We start from the raw sequence: 21334 nt of genomic DNA on the forward strand, positions 1-21334 counted from the left end.
ATAGAGCAATAGTTTTGAAAAGAATCTCAGTCATACATCTTTGAAAAATGGTCTCTTTGTATATGCTAGACCTTATTGCTGTCACTTCCTTGTTGTTTGGTATAGTTTTATATTCTATATGTCTTTTGGATGGTGTTCCAAGTAATTCCTTCAGTTCACTAATTCTTTAGCTATGTCTAACCTGCTCTTAAATCTCACTGATTTGTGACACATTTTTGTCAGTCATATGTATTGCAAATACCATCTCCCACTTTTTAAAAAAAGATTTTATTTATTTATTCAAGAGAGACACAGAGAGAGGCAGAGACGTAGACAGAGGTAGAAGCAGGCTCCTCGCAGGGAGCCCAAAGTGGGACTCAATCCCCAGACCTGGGATCACAACCTGAGCCAAAGGCAGACAGATGCTCAACCACTGAGCCACCCAGGTGTCCCCTATCTCTCACTTTTTGGCTTCCATTTGCATCCTCTGTCTTTAATAGACAGAAGTCTTTTAGTTTAGTAATATCATCAGTCAGGACACACTGCTAAAGCTTTACCAGCTTTATCCTATCCAGGTGCTCTTCCTTACCAAGAGTTCAAAATCCAGAACAGGGAAGTAAGGACCTCTGAAAATTTACCTCTCCAGGAAAGCAATGAGAACACTGGCAAAAACTGTCAACATCAACTTTTCCCAAAAACTCTGGAAAGTAAGATCTTCAGCAATCTTATGAGTGCTTATTCAAGATGAATTCAAGGCTTTGTTTTTCTTTTTCTAGTTCCTTTAGGGATAAGGTTAAATCATTTGAGATTTTTCTTGTTTCTTGGGGGGGGGGGTCTGTATCACTATAAACTTCCTTCTTAGAACTGATTTTGCCAGGCCCCATAACCTTTGAACTGTTTTCATTTTCATTTGTCTAAAGGTATTTTCAGGTTTCTTCTTTGATTCCTTCATTAACTTACTGATTGTCTAGTATCAAACTTTCCTTCTGTTTTATGGCTGATTAATATTCTATTATATGGGTATACTGCATTTTATTTATCCATTTATCCATCAATGGACACTTGGGTTGTTTCCAGCTTTTGGCTACTGTTAATAACGCTGCTATGAATATTTGTCAACAAATATTTGTCTGAGTTCCTGATTTTTATTTTTTGGGGTAGATACCCAGAAATGGAATTGCTGGATCATGCAGTAATTCTATGTATCATATTTTGAAGAACTGTCAATCTGTTTTCTGGAGCAGTTGCACCATTTTACATTCCTACCAACAGTAGACAAGGGTTTCAATTTCTCTATCTTTGCCAACACTTGTTATTTGCTGCTTGTTTGTTTTTCATAATAGTTATCCTAATGGGGTGCAATCAATTGAGATTTTAGTTTTAGTGATTATATTTTTCATTTTTAGAGTCTCCATGTTTTTCAAACTTCTATTTTATTTTATTTAATATCACAAAATATAATTCTGAATGTGGAATTTCTCTATTGGAAGTTTTAATATGTCAGTTTCAATTGTCCCTTTTACTACTCATTTCACTAATAGTGTCTATTTCTTCTCTGTTTAGTTTGTAAATTATTATTATGAATTTCTCATTTCCTTATACATTTATCTGCAGGATTTCTTTGAGTTTGCAGTTGAAGGTGAGTTCTTCCAGAAAGGATTTGTGTTTATTTTTACCAGCACCTGGAAGGCCTTGCTAGTTTAGGGCTACTTTAAATTAAATTCTGGCCTGAGGTTGTTTAGCTTCATAAGTAGTATAAACTTGTGTGAAAATTTATGTGAGGAGCAGACTGGGATTATGAATTCTCAAGAGAGACTTTTACCTCTTCAATGAACAGCAAGGTCAAGGTTTCTCCATTGTCTCTTTCTGCTTGTTGATTTTTATTTCTTTTTCACCTTAACCCAGACTGTCACTCTTGGGTCCCATTTAAAGGCAGGAGGAAGTGTCTCCTATTATATTTGCTAATTTTAGAAGATCCTCAGCATTTTTTCCTTGCCTGAACCTTAATTAAGATGAAAGATATTTTACATTCCTAGTGGTAAGATGGAACACAGCAAAGGTACAAATTCTTCTCAAATTAATTTGTAATTTGAAGGAAATTCCATTCAACATTCCAGAGTTATGTGTGTGGCAGGAAAGAAATATGGTAAAAGAATTCTAAGAATAAATTCACATGGAGAAGAAATGGAGAAAGAGAAATGAGAAGAGGGAAGAATTTACCTGCTTGATATTGAACTATAGCATAAAGCTGTCCAAAGGAAATAGTCTAATACATAATTAATAACAAATCAGCCTAAATAGCTCAGAAGTAGACCTTATAAAACATAAGATTAATATATAATGGAGAACATATCATAAGTCAATGAGAAAGGGATGGATTATTTAACAAATGGTGTTGGTCAACATATTGGGGTGGGGGAGGCCTATATTCTCACTTTATGTACACATTAGGTAAGTTTGGGATAAGGTAAATAACTGACTATAAAAGCAGCTGAAAATAAAAGTAGCTGTAGGGACACCTGGGTGGCACAGTGGTTGAGTGCCTGCCTTTGGCTCAGGTCATGATCCTCGGGTCCTAGGATCGAGTCCCACATCAGGCTCCCTGCAGGGAGCCTGCTTCTCCCTCTGCCTATGTCTCTACCTTTCTCTCTGTGTCTCATGAATAAATAAATAAAATCTTAAAAAAAAAACAGCTGTAGGGATCCCTGGGTGGCGCAGCGGTTTGGCGCCTGCCTTTGGCCCAGGGCGCGATCCTGGAGACCCCGGATCGAATCCCACATCGGGCTCCCGGTGCATGGAGCCTGCTTCTCCCTCTGCCTGTGTCTCTGCCTCTCTCTCTCTCTCTCTCTCTCTCTGTGACTATCATAAATAAATTAAAAAAAAAAAAAAACAGCTGTAAAATCATATATTGTATGAGTAACTCACAATCTCTGGCCAAGAGAAGACTTCTGAAAACAAAAGCAACTAGACACATATCATAAGGAAAAATAACTAGATAAAAATAGAAAGTTTGTACAGTAAAAGTCATAGAATTAAAAAGCTATGACCTAGGTAAAAATACTCAACAGTGTAAAAAAAAGAAAACAATTCCTCTGTCCTTGTGATGTACGACATTACTTTCTTATTCTAAAATAGTTTAGTTTCTGCTTTTTTTCCCAAACTCATTTATTCCCCATTTAAAATGCTGCCCCCAGGTATCAGAAGTGTGTCTACTAACTTAGTAAAAGCATTATGACATGATACTTTCCTTCACTTCCTATAAATTCAAGTCTCAATCCATTATAATTTCTCTTTAGCCTGAAGAATGTCTTTAGTATTAAGAAACACTAGTGCAAGTCTGCTGGCAACAAGTTCTTTCAATTCGCATTTATTTGAAAATGTCTTTATTTCAACCTTGGGATATTTTTTGCTGACTACAAAATTCGGAGTTGACTGTTATTTATTTGTTTTCTAAAATGTCACCCAGTGTGTTCTGGCCTCCATTGTTTCCAGTGAGAATCCATGTTTTTTTCCCCTGTTTATGATATGTTTTTCTTCCCCACTCTGGCTGCTTTAAAGAATATCGCTTTGGACTTCAGCAGTTTGACTAAGTAGGGTGTTTTTTCTTTGTATTTGTCCTGCTTCTGGTTTGCTGAGCTTCTTGGATCTATAAATAAATATTTTTCATGAAATTTATATTTTTTTGGTCATTATATTTTCAAATACCTTTTTTTGCTAAGTGTGTGATTTCAGGCAGCAGCAAGTTTATCTTAGGGCCACAGAGTGTGGTGAAGGGGCTGAGGTTAGGCTGTGAGAACCTTTGAACAAATCATTTAAACATTTAGTTTCCTCTTCTACAGGAGAGAAAATTATAATCTTCACCTTGCGGGATTTCTTTGATGCTTAAATAGAATGGTGCTTGCATAAATGGTGCTTAGCTGATGTAAGTAAATGGTAAGCCTTATTCTGTTTAAAGCATTTCTCTAGGAAGCCCCATCTAAAGTGCACATATAATCAATTATCTTCTATGAATATCCTAAAAGACTCATTTGTTGAATAATTTGGCAAACAGCAAGGCACATATATATATTCTTTTGCTGTGCTTGGACTGGGGAAACAGGAAAAGTTTCCAGCATGGGTGCTAGGGTTCTGCAAAGGCAAATGGACACATATATTCCAGCTTGATCAACAACCTGCCTTTCCTAGCCAGGAGAACTGTTCCATTCATCCTTGTTATAAAATGTGTACTGCGTGCAAAACCACAATGAGATACCACCTCACACCAGTGAGAACAGCGAAAACTAACAAGACAGGAAACAACAAATGTTGGAGAGGATGTGGAGAAGGGGGAACCGTCTTGCATTGTTGGTGGGAACGCAAACTGGTGCAGTCATTCTGGAAAATAGTGTGGTTCCTCAACGAGTTAAAAATAGAGCTACCCTACGACCCAGCAATCGCACTACTGGGTATTTACCCCAGAGATACATATGTAGTGAAATGCCAGGACACCTGCACTCCAATGTTCATAGCAGCAATATCCACAATAGTCAAACTGTGGAAGGAGCCACGATGTCCTTCGACAGATGAATGGATAAGAAGATGTGGTCTATATATACAATGAATATTACTCAGCCATCAGAAAGGACAAACACCCACCATTTGCTTCAACATGGATGGAACTGGAGGGTATTATGCTGAGTGAAGTAAGTCAATCAGAGGAGGACAATCATCATATGGTTTCACTCATACGGGGAATATAAGAAAGAGTGAAAGGGATTATAAGGGAAAGGAGGGAAACTGAGAGGGAAAAATTAGAGAGGGAGACAAACCATGAAAGACTCCTAAATCTGAGAAATGAACAAAGGGTTACAGAAGGGGGTGGGGGTGGGGGATGGGGTGATTGGGTGATGGGCACTGAGGGGAGCATTTGATGGAATGAGCACTGGGTGTTATACTATATGTTGCCAAATCGAACTTCAATAAAAACAAAAACAAAAATAAAATGTGTACTTCAGGTGACAGAATGTGCAACACTGGAGATGTCCATATTGTTATATTCTCTGCTACCGCAAAACAAACAGGAGGGCAGATTGACTGTCAGAATTAATGTCTTCCAGTTCTCTCAATTATCATTGGTTTAATCTGACAAGTGTTTGCTTTAGACCTTGATGCTTTGTCTATGGGTAATTTACGGCACCAGAAAAACAATAGGGTTGTAACTGCAAGAGATAAATGAGGTTTCTAAATTACCTGTTTCATTTCACCATGTTGTTTAGAATGCTAATGTCAGTTTGGAAAGGTTGGCTCATTGTGAGGGAATGTGTATGTATGTTGGAGGGGAGGGCTCCTGAATTGCTGTTTCCTGAGTGATTATTTGTGATGGGCAGGTAGAGATCAACGCTGGAGATGAGTGGAACTGAATGAGGTCTACCGGGAGGAAAGATGTGCAGATTAAGGAGTTGTGATGACATGTGTTGGAAGGCAAGGAAAGAGAATGCATGTTAGGTGAGAGAGGGAATGGGAACCTGGCCACAGCATGAGTCTTCATGCTCATTTGCTCATTACGGGAGAATGAATGTAAAAATGTATTGAAATGCTGCCCATGGTATCTGCCAACATCTATTTGCATATTATTGTTCCCTTAATTGGCAATATGTCCCGTGAATGCGAAGAAAGTTTTGGTACAGACAGAAGGCCGGGCACCATTGCAAATATACTTAGGTCACTGTAAAGTCAATTAAGGTATTTCTCCTTCACTTGAAAAAATTCTACTCATAGTTAATTAGTAAAGTCGACAGTTATATTGACTGTAACATCAATGTTTTACGTACAGGGCTTTAAAAACTTAAGATTATTACTTGAGAAAAAGACACACAAATCAAAGCATCTCTGCCCCCCAAAGAAAGAAAATTCTGAGAGGACACCTTTGTACTTTTTGGTCCTTTGATAACCAATTAGAATACCACCCAGCCAACCTGATAGATGATCAGTGATGGGATTAATAAACTGTTGAGGACAACTCACAAATAAATCTGTCTGGTAACACTTAAGTAGGAAATCTAGTAAGAATAAAATATTCTTCTGAAAATTCTTTTAAAAAGTAACAACAGCAAAAAAATCAGGGCATCTGTGCTGGTCAGTTGGTTGAGCCTCTAACTCTTGATTTCATCTCAAGTCATGATCTCAGGGTCATGGGATCAAGTCCCCACTGCACTCAGTGGGGAATCTGCTGGACATTCTCTCTTTTCCTCTCCCTCTGCCCCTCTCTATGCCCCTTCCCCCCATACACACACACACGTGTGTGCACTCTCACAGGCTCTCTCTCTCTCTCAAATAAATAAATAAATCTTTAAAACAAAGCAAAATAAACAAACAAAAAGAAAACCCAAAAGTACAGCAGTGATTCAAGCATTATGGTATGCTGAGTTACCCAGTTTGATCTGGTGGGAGTGTGGGGTTGGTTGGCTTGCCTGAAGCTTACTGGCATGAGAGACAAAGGAAGCTTCTGGGATGGAACTCAGCCTAAGGAGAGAACATTCACGTCCACAAGTTTGGTTCAAAGCCAGTATGAAAGAAAGGACATTTCTCATTATAGCCAGGCCATTCATATTGCACCCTTCAGCCTCGTTCCCAGGATTTCATGGGAGAGGAGGCTAATTAAAAGAAGGGGTAAGACATGACAAGTCTCCCCAGGCAGTGGGAGCACAGGGTCACTGGTGTGTGGTGTGTGCAGCTGTGTATCAGAACTAGAACAACTAAAAAAAAAAAAAAAAAAAAAGAACTAGAACAACTGAACATCAGGCATATTTTCTCCACCTGGGATAAGCTTGGAGCACATGAATCTCCAAGGGAGACTCCTGGGCCAGTTAGGAGATGTGGTAACTAAGAATGCATGGTATAGATCCCTCTGGGCACTCTGGGAATAGGTTGGGACACATCTGAGCAAGTAGGGGAATTGGGAATAGATAGTGGGTGCCAGTTTCTTTTGCATCTGCTCACATTCCTTTCCTTTTGGAATGACCTCTTCTTCTACTTCCATGATACTAGTGGAACCACCACTCAGCCTCCTCCCCACATTGCCCGCATGTCCCACAGAGATATACGTGACCCAGGCTAGCCCACAAGAGAATGCCATTCTGCTGGAATCAGTGAAAGGTGCATATGCTTGGGCATATGACCCAAGCAGAGCCTATTAGAGTGTTTTTGTGGGGTTGAAATGGATTCTATGCTGCACTTCAAAGACCATTGTTTCTATCCTTGGAGAAATTTGGCAGTAAATATAGCCATCAGAAAAACTGTAAGATGAAAAAAAAAAAGAAAGAAAGAAAAACTGTAAGATGGAGAGAACAAGACAGATTTTGAGGACTTGGCTTCAGTGTTATGTATATCTGGCAAATCCTAAGCTTTTCATTTACCTCACAATAAAGTTTCAGAATTTCCCTGCAATTGTTTACATCAGGTGTGGATTACTTGCAATTGAGTGATTCTTGACCAACACAAAGTAGTGATCATTTGTTTCTGGTTTTGACTATTTCAAACTATGGTCAGCTGTGGCCTGAAGAAACACAAATCTCAAAGAAAGAAGTCAGGGACAGATTGTCCTTTCCTCAGTTTTGTGCCCAATATCTCCTATGGAAATCATTAATAAGAACAGCAATATATTTTCAAAAATTTGAAGGTTTAATGAGATAATTGCTAAATATGATGTGTTCAAGACACTTCTGAAGTGTCCACATCTCTGCTCTCCTTAAAAGAGCCTCATATCATGATACTGGGGACCCGAATCTCAGACTGCAAAGTTCTCATTGCCTCTCTTTCTCTAAAAAATGAGGGAAAGGGGAGATAAAGAAGTGGAGAGATGTCTTTTGGGGGAAATAAGAATTCTAATTTGTATTTAGCTGGAGAGGAGTTGAGAAAAGACAGTGGGGCTTTATCCTTTCCATCATTACTTCATGTAGAATCTTTGATTTACATCTGAAATCCCTCCAGAATATTCATCATTCATCACTTAAATGTTTGCAGGCCTCCTCTGGGCAGACACTCTGCTTAGCACACAACAGTCGACCATAGGACAGGGCCTTGACTTTATGGAATTTCAGCCTAGCTGGGGGAAGATAGATAATTAAACAATTGATTAAGATGAAACATAATATGTGTTATGGATGGGGAAGTATGGTGTGTTAATCAAGACTCTCAATAACAAGTGAGAGAAACCAAATTCAAGCTAGCTTAGGTAAAAAGAGGCTATTTATTGACAGCTTAACAACCTTGGGTACCTCTGTGTTCAGTCTTGGCTGGATCCAGGGTCTCAACAATGTAATCCAGTCTCTCTGTCCCCATCATCCTCACTCCCCTACCTCTATCTCTCTCTAACCTTTGCTTTCTTCTGTATCATCTTCATTCACAGGCAGGCTTTCTTGCTAGCAAAGATAGCCCTTGTTAACTCCTGAAAAACATCATCCTTAGTACATGGGATCTCATAAAAAGAGAGCTCCTTTTTCTTCCAGTCCCCATAGTGATCTCCTCAATTATTCAAAAAGCTTTTTTGGTCTATGCCTACCACTGTATCCATAATCGCACCCAGAACTTTGAGGTTTTATTCCTGGCAGGCCCTGTTTGTGGGCCTAAACTGAGGCTGCACTAAGGATCTGTGAGGGGTACTTTTGAACACTTTTTGGCAATCCCTGAAGATAACACGTGTACCTCATTAAGAGCATCAAGACAATTTTCCTGGAGGAAGCTGACATGGGAAGGGTGTATAACAGTTTTCATAGTAATAGCTAACACTTATCGCCTTGCTATGTGCCAGGCACTATGATGAGTCCTTTAACCATCTGTTCACATTAATATTCACCACAACTTCTAAAGTAGGAACAATTATTTTGTCCATTTCAGAGAAAATGAAATTGAGGCACAGAGAAGTTAAGTAACATCCTCAAAGCCCCGCAGGTTGTAAATGAATAGAGTATTAGGTAAGTGAATTAGGAGGGGAGATGGTCCAGGTGGGGAACTGCCTGTGGGCAGACCCAGAAGCACCTCTGAGAAGCCTACTTGGTGATAGATGTGGGCAAATTGGGGACTTTAGCATCCTTGTCTTTCCACTGCCCTTAACATCCTTTCAGAGCTTTGTTTCCAGAGACTGATAAGCCCATTTAGTGACTGAGGATCTGGATGATAAATGACAACGAATTCCCTACTCATATCCAGAACTCTTATCAAAAACCATGCCTCTATCTAAATCTTTTTGAGAAGGCTTACCATGGGTGGCCCGTTATTCCAATGGTTTTAGTAAGCATTGCAACAACTATGTGGTTGCCTATGGCAGTTGTATGATTCTATTTGGCAGATGGGCTAGTCTTAGGGAGTAACCCAACCTAATTAATCTTTCATTTTTCCCTGGGTCCTGAATTCATTGGTACTACCATTCCCTGGTTGTTCCCTCTCTCCTTTTCCCTATACTGGAGAACTGTTCTGGACATAGCTCAAAACTAGTGGCCACATATCTGAATGTTTTCCTATTTTATAACAGGTCACCATCTCCACTGCAAGTACTCTGGAATCCAAAGTCTGAAACCATCCTATGGAGAAACATGGTATACATGCCTCACCCTAGAGACTAAGGATACATCATCAGAAGTGTTATATTTCTATTTACAGAGACATTTGGAGGACAGTCAGCTCATAATACCAGCTCTACAAAAGTCCAGAACCAGGTAAGTAGCTTGTGGTTATTATTAAGAGCAGACAGTCTGAAATACCATTCCATACTGTGGTTCGGAAAGATGAGGAAGAAGGTAACAGTGAGTGAAAAAACCAGTGAGGCATTGTTGGAAGCCTTTGAGGTAGAATGATAACCATCTGACTATGTTTAGCCACCATGATATTCTTTGAATGAACATCTTCAGTATGGGAACAGATAAAATCTGCTTTAACCTTTACTTCTTTAGAGAAAGGGAATATAAGGGAAGGGAGAAGAAATGAGTGGGAAATATCAGAAAGGGAGACAGAACGTAAAGACTGCTAACTCTGGGAAATGAACTAGGGGTGGTAAAAGGGGAGGAGGGCGGGGGGTGGGAGTGAATGGGTGACGGGCACTGGGGGTTATTCTGTATGTTAGTAAATTGAACACCAATAAAAAATTAAAAAAAAAAAAGAAACCTCAACCTAAGTTTCACTATGATGCAAGAATTATATTAAGCATATTTACCAACCAGTATGGCACAGGCACCAATCAATCAGAACAGGTGCTGGACTATAAACAGTGGTTCATGAACTGGTGCTATCCAGCTGAATCTCAGCCCTGTGATCATTTGTTCTCTTTTTACCTATGAGACAGAATTCAATACCCAATACAAGACAATCAGATGTTCCTCTATTCTTGTGGCTCTCAAAGAGGGGGTGATTTTACCTTCCAGAGGCCATTTGGCAATGCGTGGAAACATTTTTGGTTCTGGGAGAGTGCAACTGTCATCTAGTGGATAGAGGCCAGGGATCCTGCTGACTTTTGAACAATACGCAAGACAACAAAGAGTTCTCTGGTCCCAAATGTCAATAGTGGAGAGAATGGGGAACCCTGCTTTAGGTTGTATCCTCAGCTGACCAGCAGCTGCCCATGCTCTGAATTATGACCAACCTTCTGCAGACAGTCTTGTTGGCAGTTCATTTTAGTTATCAACTTGGGGGGTGTGCCAATGGTTCTTACTGAGAAACCCTTCATTAATACTATGTCCCTGTGACTTTTTCTCCACTAGGCCTCTTAGTAGTCAGAGAACAAAATGATGAGGCACTAATGAATGTATTCCACTGCTATTTCCTTTTATGCAAAGCATGTGTTGGGTGAAAAAATACTGATGATGATAATAATAATGATCGGTAGCCTTTATGGAGTCATTATTATTATGTGCCAGGCACTGCATAGGGGCCTTTCAGGCTTTCTCTCAACTCTTAAAGCAGCTCATTAGCTTTCCTATTTTTTTTTTTTTTTAGATGAGGGAAAAAAGGCCTGAAGAGGTCAATTACCTACTGAAAGTCCAACAAGGAACTCTGTCTCTACTACTTGTGTTCTTAGCCACTGCATTGGGCATGTGGCCCTGATTGTCCACTCTCATAGGACAAATGTTCACTGTAAGATGCAAACATAGAGACTTAATCCCCAGACTGTGAGGTGAGCATAGCTCAAGGAAGGAATGGGATAACTAGAGATATGGCACACTTTTGAGAAATCCCAAATGTCTTTGCATAAAGGTCCTATTTTTGCTTTACCAAGTAGAAACTTCTAGGGTGTTTGAGTGAGCTGAGATCTCATACTTTTTTTTTTTATCTTAATGCAGCAAGAAAGTTTTATCAGCAATGAGCATTCCCAGAAGGCAAGAACCACCATGTAGGCTTGGCTGAAGCTGGCATATCACCAAAGTGGCATGACTTTTTAGAAATCCAAAGAAAGCGATGGCTTCTGTCAGAGAGCAAACTCCTGCAGAAATTAGCTTAGCCTTACAAAAGGTCATGATCTGGTGAGCCGCTTCCAGGTGCCACGCAGAACCCTAAGGTCTGTAGGCAGACCTTCCTTGTTTGAGTCAAACAGGTGGAAAGGACAGTAGAAGAGGGTAAGGAGTCTAGGTACTAGGGTCCAAGATCTTTTCTTTGATTCCTCTTCTTCCGGCCAGAAGAGGAGAAGGAATATTAGGAGGATAGAGAAAAGAACACAGGGTAGGATGGAGCTAGCATTTCTTGACCACCCATTCCCCTCCCATCCACTTTCACACATTATTTCATTTAATACTCTCAGCAGTCAAGGGTGGATAGCGTTGTCCTCATTTAAGGAGACTGTGAGATATTACATAACTTGATCAAAGTCACAAGTTGGTTAGCAATGGAGTCCAGATTCATGCCCATGCCCATGCCCATTTGATGCCAAAGCCCCGTTTTCCCCACTCTGCCACTCTGCTCACAGGGGGAAGTAACAGCTTTCCGAAGCTCATAGCAGATTGCTCACGTCAGCTGAGAGTCAGTGGGCTGCTTGTGTAAGCAGCACAGCTACTAGACTGCAAATGATGTAGACGAGGACATGGAGAAACTTGAAGCTTTTCCTATCATCCTCATTGGGAGGAGAAAGCAATTGTTGGAGACACCTTATGGCCACAAATTAATCAATAAGCAAATGGAGACATCATTCTTAGGTGTCCAAAAGCCCTGCACTGCCAGTTTGAGGCTCTGGGGGCCTCTATTGGGTCCCGTGACCATGAAGACCATACAGTGTCTCTCTGCTTCTGTAAAAGCGGAGGTTTGCTCTGGGGGTGCTTAGGTCATGACATTTTCAGCTCTGGCAGTCCTTTAAAAATACAATTTCCACCATATATTAATTTGCTAGGGCTGCCATAATGAAATACCACAGACTGGAGTGGCTTAAACAACAGAGATTTATTTTCTCACTGGGAGTCTAAGATCATGGTGCTGGCAGATTTAGGTTCTTTTTTTTTTCCCCACACATTAGAACTTCATCTTTATGTACACATTTGTTTAACAGTCACTGAATTTCTAGGCTAGGTTCAGGTAATTGAATAGCCTTTATAATTAGCTTATATTGTCTGGATCCAAGGTATGCTGAAACACAGTCTGGAGTGGAATGGGAAATAACATCTTTCTAAAGACAGGCTTAGAAATTCTAATCCAGTAAATTAAGATGTTTCTCTGGAATCAAGGCTAACTCTACCTGGCTGTGAGGCCACCCTTCACAGGTATAGCCAAGAAAACAGGGTGCAGACCACTAAAAACAAGACCAACCAATTCACCCTGTGTTATGGTACCGGTTTTATAATTCAAATCACTTATATTCAAAGGTAATCTCACCAAACCTTTGTAGGATGTGTGCACAGTCAAAACTGGGATCACTGCCATTGGTAAGCCAGCTGCTATGATGAGCCATATGAACTTGTGTCATATTTAAGATGAGTCGAAAAAGACTATTTGCTGTGAGACCACAGAAAGGAGCATTAAGTCCAATATATGTTGATTCATGCTCAAGTAGATTCCTTTTGGCCTTTGGGAATTAGCTAACTTTTCTGGTTATAGTATTGAAAATTAAGTTTTCCTTGACAGTATCATCTGGTTCATGATTTTCCATCTAAAAACCTTATGCTCTCCTCACAGCAGTTGGTACCTCTAGAGTTTTCCTCAACCTTTGTTCAACTAGCCTGAGTGTGGCCATCTTTGGCTGACACATGACTGAGGCCCAAGTTTAGTTTCTTTTGAAGCTTGTAGATGGCCATCTTCTCACGATGTCCTTAGGTGGCCCCTCCTCCAGGCTCACACACCCCTAGAGTCTCTCTGGGTGCTCTAATCTCCCTTTCTTATACAGATGTCAGTCATGATGGATTAGGTCCTTATTTCATTTCATCCCCTCTTTAAAGGCCCTATCTCCAAATACAGTCACATTCTGAGGTTCTGAGGGTTAGGTCTTCAACATTAGAATTTTAAGGGGGGTCAATTCAGTCCATAACACACTGTAAAATTCAGAATATTTTCATGCGTTTCCTAAATTTATATGTCGATGGACATAGCATATGTATGTTAAAGGACAGAGAAAAAGTATGGAAAATAAGTTAAAAACTCTTTCATGGGAGTGCCTGAGCTACCCAGATGCCCCACTATTTTAATATTTTTATTTTGAACATTTATGGAGAAGCTATTGTATCACCAACTTTTCAGAGCTCATGCTCTAGTTACCTGGTTACCTGGCACTAAATGCCTGAAAAGCTTGTCAACAGTTAAATGGCAGGCCTGGGCTGGTTTCTTGATAGATCACAAAGGGCAGTGAGAGTTGAGGATGAAGGCATGAGTGTTCTTTGACTATACAGATTTTAGGGGGAAGATGGGGCTGGAGGCAGATTTTTATCTTATGTTTTGCTACAATCTTGATTTTTTTCAATCTTGATTTTTAATAACATCTATTGGGTTTGTTATAAATTTTCAATGTAGAATATTGAGGTAATTAAGTATACAGAACAATTAAAACACCTAGGGACAATATTTTTATGTTTCCATCTTGATTATATATAATATGAGTGTACAGAATATACACTTAAATATATGGAAATAAGTGTATGTGTGTATATATAAAATTTTGAGGACAGCAATATCGTATCCCATTCTTACTATCTGAGTACTTCCTTTAGCATTAAATATTATTCAAAAACATGATATTTAATGGCAGCTTAATATTCTATTCCATTTTGTGAATGGATCTGAATGTATTTAACCAACTCTTCATATTTGGACATTTATGGACTTTTTTCTTTTGCTTTTTATAAACAACCGTGTGATAAATATACGTGGACATAAATCTTTGTGGTTATCTCTTGCATTTTCTTACAGCTCTGCATTCTTACAAAGATTCACATTGTAAGAAAGTCTCTCCTACTTGAGGGTAGGCACACTGTCTTTGTCGTAAAGAAAAAGCACTTTGTACCATAACAGAGTCATGCATACAGCTGGCTTCAAAGGTCTCCTGAAATTTGGCAGAGATCTGATTTTATTCTCTATCAGCTAACCAATAGTTATATCCTCTAAACCCCAGGGCTGTATTTTTCAATGCTATTGGGCATCAGGCTTGTGACTATCTCTTCTGGAGGGGCAATGTTTTGTGAAGGTATTTATATTTCTTCCCATCTGGCCCTGGGGAGAATGTCCCTAGGATAGAAAAACTGTATTAATCAGGACTCTTTTGAATATAAGTAACAGAGACCCAACATAAATGGCTTTGGCCAAAAGGAACATCTCTCTGGCTCTTAGCCAAATGGGCAGCTTCAGTAAGCGCTGGAATGGGGACTTGGGCAGTATTAGCACTCACCTCATCCCTCACCTTAGACTCCTCTGAGTCTACCTCACTCTCTCAGGCTGGCTAATTCTACACAGCTGCAACTGTGGCTGCTGGTGGCACCTGACTGACACCTGTCCAGTTCTGCTGACAGGGAGGAAAAAGATTTCTCTTTCTTCCAATTTCCAATGGAATTGGGATGGCTTCTGAGGTGATCTCAGCTCATGTCATCTACTTCACTGTGGTCAGGGAATAATAGACTTGGAGCAGGGGACTCCCACCCACAACACAATTTCTATGCTGACAGTGATGGGGTTCTGTGACATGGTCATTCCTGTTGAAGATGCAATAGTCGGGGAAGTTTGGAGGGACAAGAGCAGAATGTCCCAGAAAAGGGGATAGTGCTGGTTCTGGGAGAACAGAAAGGAGCTGGCCAGGTGACAGTAGAGGTCTTCTGAAGAATGCAGTGGTAGCTATGTTCTTTCCCTCCCCATCTGGACCCCCAGGGAACCAGGACAGTGATGGTTTACCACTTAGTCCTTACAGGGCCAACTACTGACAGTCTTTTCCTGCAAAGTTTCTGGTTGTGAGAATACTCCTTTGTTATGGAAGATGAAATGCTCCAATTTAGCATTTTGCACAAGCCCACAAATCAGTCTAGTCGTTGAAGTTAATAATAATGTTCTCTGGGCATTCGTTATGTGCCTGCCACCTAGAGTACTAAACTCTTTATATGAATATCCTCATTCATTCATCACCGACACCATAATCCTTGTTTTAGAAATGTGGAAAGTAAAACTTGGAGCAAATGAAGTAATTTGCCTAACACTATGTATTTTAGCAGTTGCAAAGCCAGGATTGAAGCCATGTTCTCTGACTCCAAAGCCTATATGCCTAACCCATTCAGGATACAATCCTGAAATACTAGAAAATGAAGCAGCTCAGTTTCCTTGATCTGCTTAATAATAACTATTATTAAATGAATACTTTCTATATGTAGACCTATACCAGGTGCTTTACATATATATGTGTGTATATGCATATACTTCATTATATTATATATAAATGTAGATAATATACAGTTGATCCTTCAACAACACAGGTTTGAAGAGTACAGGTCCACATACGAGTGAATTTTTTACAGTACAGCATTGTCATGTATGTCCTCTTCCTTATGATTTTCTTAACGTTTTTTCTCTAGGTTACTTTATTGTGAGAATGTAGTATATAATATATATAACATAGAAAACTTATGCTAATTGACTGTTTATGTTATCCATAAGAATTCCAGTCAGTTGTATGCTATTAGTAGTTAAGTTTTATGGGAGCCAAAAGCTATATACAAATTTTTGACTGCATGGGGGTTGAGTGGGGTGGAGTGAGGGAGGAGGGAATTTGATGCCCTAGCCCCTATTTTGTTCAAGTTCAACTGTAGAGTCTGATTATACATATAATACATAGCTTTATATATAATCATATTACATAGCATAATACTATATAAAACATACAGTATTTATTTAAATGTATCTTTATATACACACTATATATATTATTTCTGTATAAATACCATAAAAACCACAGTTTTAGTTTTACAAAAAAATTGAGGGGAATATACGGAGAGTTTCTATATACTCCCTTTCCCCACACTCAGTTTCCCCTATTATTAACATCTTGAATTAGTGTAGTACATTTGCTATAGTTGAAGAGCCAATATTGAACTTTTATTATTATCTGAATTCTATAGTTTATATTAAGGTTTACTTTTTGTGTTGTACACTCTATGGGTTTTGACAAATTTGTATAATGACATGTAACCACCATTACAGTATCACTTAAAGTAGTTTCGTTGCCCTAAAAATACCCTGTACTCCATCTCTTCATCCCTCCCTCTTCTTCCCTATATAAGCCCTTGGAAACTACTGATCTTTTTATTTCTCTATAATTTTGCTTTTTCTAGAAGTTCAAATCATATAGTGTGTTGCTTCTTCAAACTGGCTTCTTTCACTTAGCAATATTCATGTAACACTCCTCCATGTCTTTTCATGGCTTGATAGCTCATTTCTTTTCATTAAGAAGCAGTACTCCTTTGACTAGATGTATCATAGTTTATTTGTCCAGTCACTTATTGAAAGATATCTTAGTTGCTTCCAAGTTTTGGCAATTATGATTAAAGCTGGCAGAAACATTCGTATGTAAGTTTTTGTGTGGACACAACTAATTTGGGTAAATACCAAGGAATGTAATTACTGGTCTATATGGTAGGACTACGTTTTGTTTTGTGAGAAATTGCCAAAGTGTTTTCCAGAGTAGCTGTACCATTTTGCATTCCCACCACTAATGAATGAGAGTTCCAATTGCTTCATATCCGGCCAGCATTTGGTGGTATGGGTGATTGGGGTTTTAGCTATTCAATGGGTGTACAGTGGGATCTCATTATTTTAATTTGCTGTTCCCTAACAACATATGATGTTAAGTATCTTTTCATATGCTTATTTGCCATCTGTGTATCTTCCTCAATGAGGTGTCTATTCAGGTCTTTTGCCCATTTAAAAAATTGGGTTGTTTTCTCATTGCTGGGTTTTAAGAGTTCTTCATATATCTGGAGTGCCAGTATTTTATTAGGTATGTGTTTTGCAAAGATTTTCTCCTAGTCCATGATTTATCTCTTCATTCTCTTTAACAGTGTCTTTTTTTTTTTAGATTTTATTTATTTATTCATAGAGACGAGAGAGAGAGAGAGAGAGAGAGAGAGAGGCAGAGACACAGACAGAGGAAGAAGCAGGATCCACATAGGGATCCCGACGTGGGACTTGATCCTGGGTCTCCAGGATCACACCCTAGGCCGCAGCACCAAACCGCTGTGCCACCTGGGCTGCCCAACAGTGTCTTTTATAGAGTAGAGGGTTTTAATTTTTATGAAGTGCAACTTAATCAATTTTTTCTTTTGTGGATTGTGCTTTTGGCATTATATTTAAAAAGTCATCACTGGGGGATCCCTGGGTGTTTCAGCGGTTTAGCCTTTGGCCCAGGACGCGATCCTGGAGTCCCAGGATGGAGTCCCTCGTTGGGCACCCCGCATGGAGCCTGCTACTCCCTCCTCCTGTGTCTCTGCCTCTCTCTCTCTCTGTGTCTATCATAAATAAATAAATCTTAAAAAAAAAGTCATCACTAAACCTCAAAACTACTTAGATTTTCTTCTCTTATCTTCTAGCATATTTTTCATTTCATTTTGGATTTTATATTTAGGTCTATGATTTATTTTGAGTTAATTTTTGTGAAAGGTATAAGATCTGTGTCTAGAGTTTGTTTTTTGTTTTTGTTTTTTTTTGCATGTGGATGCCCAGTCGTTTGAGCACCATTTGTTAAAAAGACATCCTTTCTCCAATGAATTGCTTTTCCTCCTTTGTCAACGATCAGTTGACTATCTTGTGGTATTTCTAGGGTCTCTTTTTCTGTTCCACGTTTACACATATTTTTTTTTGTTTTCTTCCCAGCTTTACTGACTACATATTTTTCATTGTCACCAGGAAGTTATGCCTATCTAGCAGGTAATTAATTCCTTGTTTTGCAGATGGGGAAACAGGCTGAGAGGACAAATGCAATTTCCCTAGGCCAGCAGCTAGCCAGAAGAAAAAGCAGTATTGAAAACCACATCTGTCTGACTCTCATTCTCTGCACTTTCTGTGCCCCTATGCTACCTGATGGTGCTAGGCTGGAACCTGGTCTGTCACAATTAACTTTAGAAGATGCCTTCCAGGGCCTGAATGTTAGCATCTCCTTTCCTTACTGATCTCTGAAATAATGGCTCGTTTGCTCCTTGATTCTGATCAAGGTTGCTTGTCACTCATGGTCCCTCTGGACCTGCCAATCCTTAATCTGCCTGAAATTTAGCTTTACCTAAAACATTCAGCCAGTTTGGGGTGGGTTTTTTTTTAAGCTTTTTTCTTAACTTTTTGCTAAGACATTGAGCACTATTTTTTCACTGGCTCACACTGAATCCTTTTTGCCAGGGAGTTGCTTGCTTATGGACCTTGTCACTGAGGGTCTCCTAATGTCTTTCTGGATGGGTTGGATTGCTAAACAGAGCACAGTACTTAAAATCCTCTTGGTTAAGTTCTCCCCATACACCCATCGGGGTCTGGAACTCTCAGAATTTACACATTAACTCTATGTTCCCTTTCTGTGTTGCCCAAACAGGGCATCTCTACAACCTACTAAATTCTATTTTACTGCTAAGAATCTTTTTAAAAATGCCACAATCGTATTTCAAACACTAAGGGATAGATTTCTGATAAGAATACAAGGTCTTTAAAAAAAAGAATATTAAAGTTTAGACCCTCCAAACAGGGATGAAATAGCTTGCAGAAGACCACACAGCAAATGAAATGGTCGAATTCAGATTCTAATCCAGATCTGGTGCAAAGGCAAAGAGGGTGGTCCTTCAATCATCCTTCTGTGGGAAGGGGGGACATCCTTTTGATGCCATTGTCAGCAACCGAAGGAGGTGGGGTGGGATTCAGGAAGAGCTCCAGCACAAGAGACCTCCACAATGCAACTGGAGTGCATCATATCACCACTGTACAATTGAAACTGATTAAAAAAAAAAAAAAAGGCACATACCTAGTTGCTCATAATGACACCTAACACTGTTCAAAGTGCTTCGCCAATATTAGCCCATTTCTGTGTTTGTTAAAACCTTTCTGAAGCTAACACCATGCAGTTATATACCTTATAAACTGCTAGTGTAATTCCAAGACGGTTTCCTATCCAGTGGGTGACTATGAGCCCCCATTACTGACTGGGGAGTGGGGGGAGTTTTGAAGGTGTGGAAAGGATTCGAAGGCCACGAACACTGTACTATGATTTTAGCGTGTGTGTGTGTGTGTGTGTGTGTGTGAGCAAAGTTAGGAGGAGGCTGACAGGACTAATGTACGACCCGCTCACGTCTCCGTGTCGCCCGGGCCGCAGATTCCTGGATCTCTTTAGGTTGTGGTTCTCTGTGTGGGTTTTTGCAGCAAAGAGAGACATTCCGGAGGGGCTCGCGAGGTGAGCGCTGCGGGGTTCGGTCCTAAAGTTCCAGCCGTGTAGGGAGGGCGCCTCTGGACGCCGCTGTGAGCACAGCCCCAAGGTGTGCTCGCCACACAGGCAGGATCCGCCTTCAGGGCCCTTCCTGACAAGGCGCAAGAGTAAGTGATTTATTAAAAACTAAGGAATGGCAATAATAAAAATCATTCAATGGCAAAAAAGGGAAGATTTACTTAAAAACGAAAAAAACCAAAACAAAACCCGACCCTTGAAGTGCCTCGCGGGTGTTTTGTTTCTGGCGACGGGACGCGGGCGGCGAGCGGGCAGTCGGCTGGTCGGGGCCCGCCGCCCGGGGAGCAGCGCCCAGCCCGTTGCTCTCGCCCCGCGCGCGCTGTTCCGCGGCCCGGGGACCCGAGGAGGCGGTCGCGCCGCCGCCTCCGATTGGCGGAAAAATGGCAACAAGCGGGCGGGGCGGCAGCGACGGCGGCGGGAGGCACCGCGGGCCCGCCCGCCTGGGGAACCCCGAGTCCCCGCGCGGGGCCCCGCCCCGGCCTCGCCCCGGGCCTGCCGCCGCCGCCGCGCCGCGCTCCCATTGGTGCGGGGGCGGTGACGTGCGCGAGCGGGCGCCGGGGCCCGGCCGGGGGCGGGCGCGCGGCTGATGAAACCCGGCGCCGGAGCCCGCGCGCCCTCCACGCTCCATTCAGTCGGCGCGGGCAGGTGTGAGCCGCAGGTCCGCGGCGGGGCGGGGCGGGCGCGAGGCCAGCAGGCAGCCCGGACCGCAGCCCCCGCTCCCTGCGCGCCGCGCCTCCGCCCGGCGGCCGTCCCTGCGGCCGCGCGCGCCTGAGTCCCTCGGCGGACGAGCCCGCACCCTGCCACCGCCCGCCCGCCCGCCCGCCGGCTCGGTGAGTGCCCGGCCGCCGCCCGCGCCAGGGCAGCCGCCCGGGTCCGGGTCACCTTGGAGGGGCCCCGGCGGCGCGGGCGGCCGCGGGAGGGCGGCGCGGGCGGCGGCGAGGGGCGGGCGGCGGGGCGCTGGCCTCCCCGGGGTGGGCGAGGGCAGGGCGGGCGCGGGGCTGTGCGCGCGGGGCCGGTGCCCATGCGGCCGCCTCCGCCACCGGAGTCCATTTTGGTTCCCTGGAGGCGCGGCGTGGTGCATGATGCAACACCGACAGGGAACGTGGACGACCCGGCGCCGCCGGGATGCCGGCCGCGCGCGCCTGCAGGCGACCCCCGCCGGGCCCCCCGGAGCGGTCGGGGCGGGCCGGGGGCGCGAGCGGCCCGGGCCCGCGGGCCAGGCCGGGCGGCATCCGGAGGCCTGCCCTTACATGGCGCGGAGCGCGGCACCCCGCCCCGCCACGAGGTCCGCGATGTGTCATCGCCGCGGCGGGAGCCCGCCCTGCGCCCGCGGGGGTGGTCCCGCGGCAGGTGGCCGGCCCGGGGACCGCGGCGCCCACCTCTCCTCCTGGGCTGGCGTCGCGCCCCGGCCCGCCCACGCCTCTTGTCTGAGTTTCCAGGGGTATTTCGGGGAAGTTCCCCCCGCGG

At 42.3% G+C, this 21334-nt stretch overlaps 1 protein-coding gene and 1 pseudogene across 3 annotated transcripts in view; one reads left to right on the top strand and one right to left on the bottom strand.

Moving 5' to 3' along the window:
• The window catches only part of SLC7A1 (solute carrier family 7 member 1), a 139953-nt gene that overhangs the window by 39439 nt on the left and 79180 nt on the right, over positions 1–21334 (top strand). For 2 of the 3 annotated variants that reach the window (XM_072795611.1, XM_072795607.1), the window contains exon 2: positions 9488–9671. The gene's annotated coding sequence lies outside the window, so the exon portion shown is untranslated. Of the gene's footprint in view, positions 1–9487; positions 9672–20678; positions 20698–21334 lie in introns of those variants that run through there. The other variant, XM_072795610.1, reaches the window with a different exon arrangement.
• Positions 12482–13078, bottom strand: LOC140616569 (transmembrane protein 126A pseudogene; annotated as a pseudogene).

The sequence above is a fragment of the Canis lupus genome, chromosome 24 (genome assembly GCF_048164855.1).
Source record: "Canis lupus baileyi chromosome 24, mCanLup2.hap1, whole genome shotgun sequence".
NCBI lineage: Eukaryota > Metazoa > Chordata > Mammalia > Carnivora > Canidae > Canis > Canis lupus.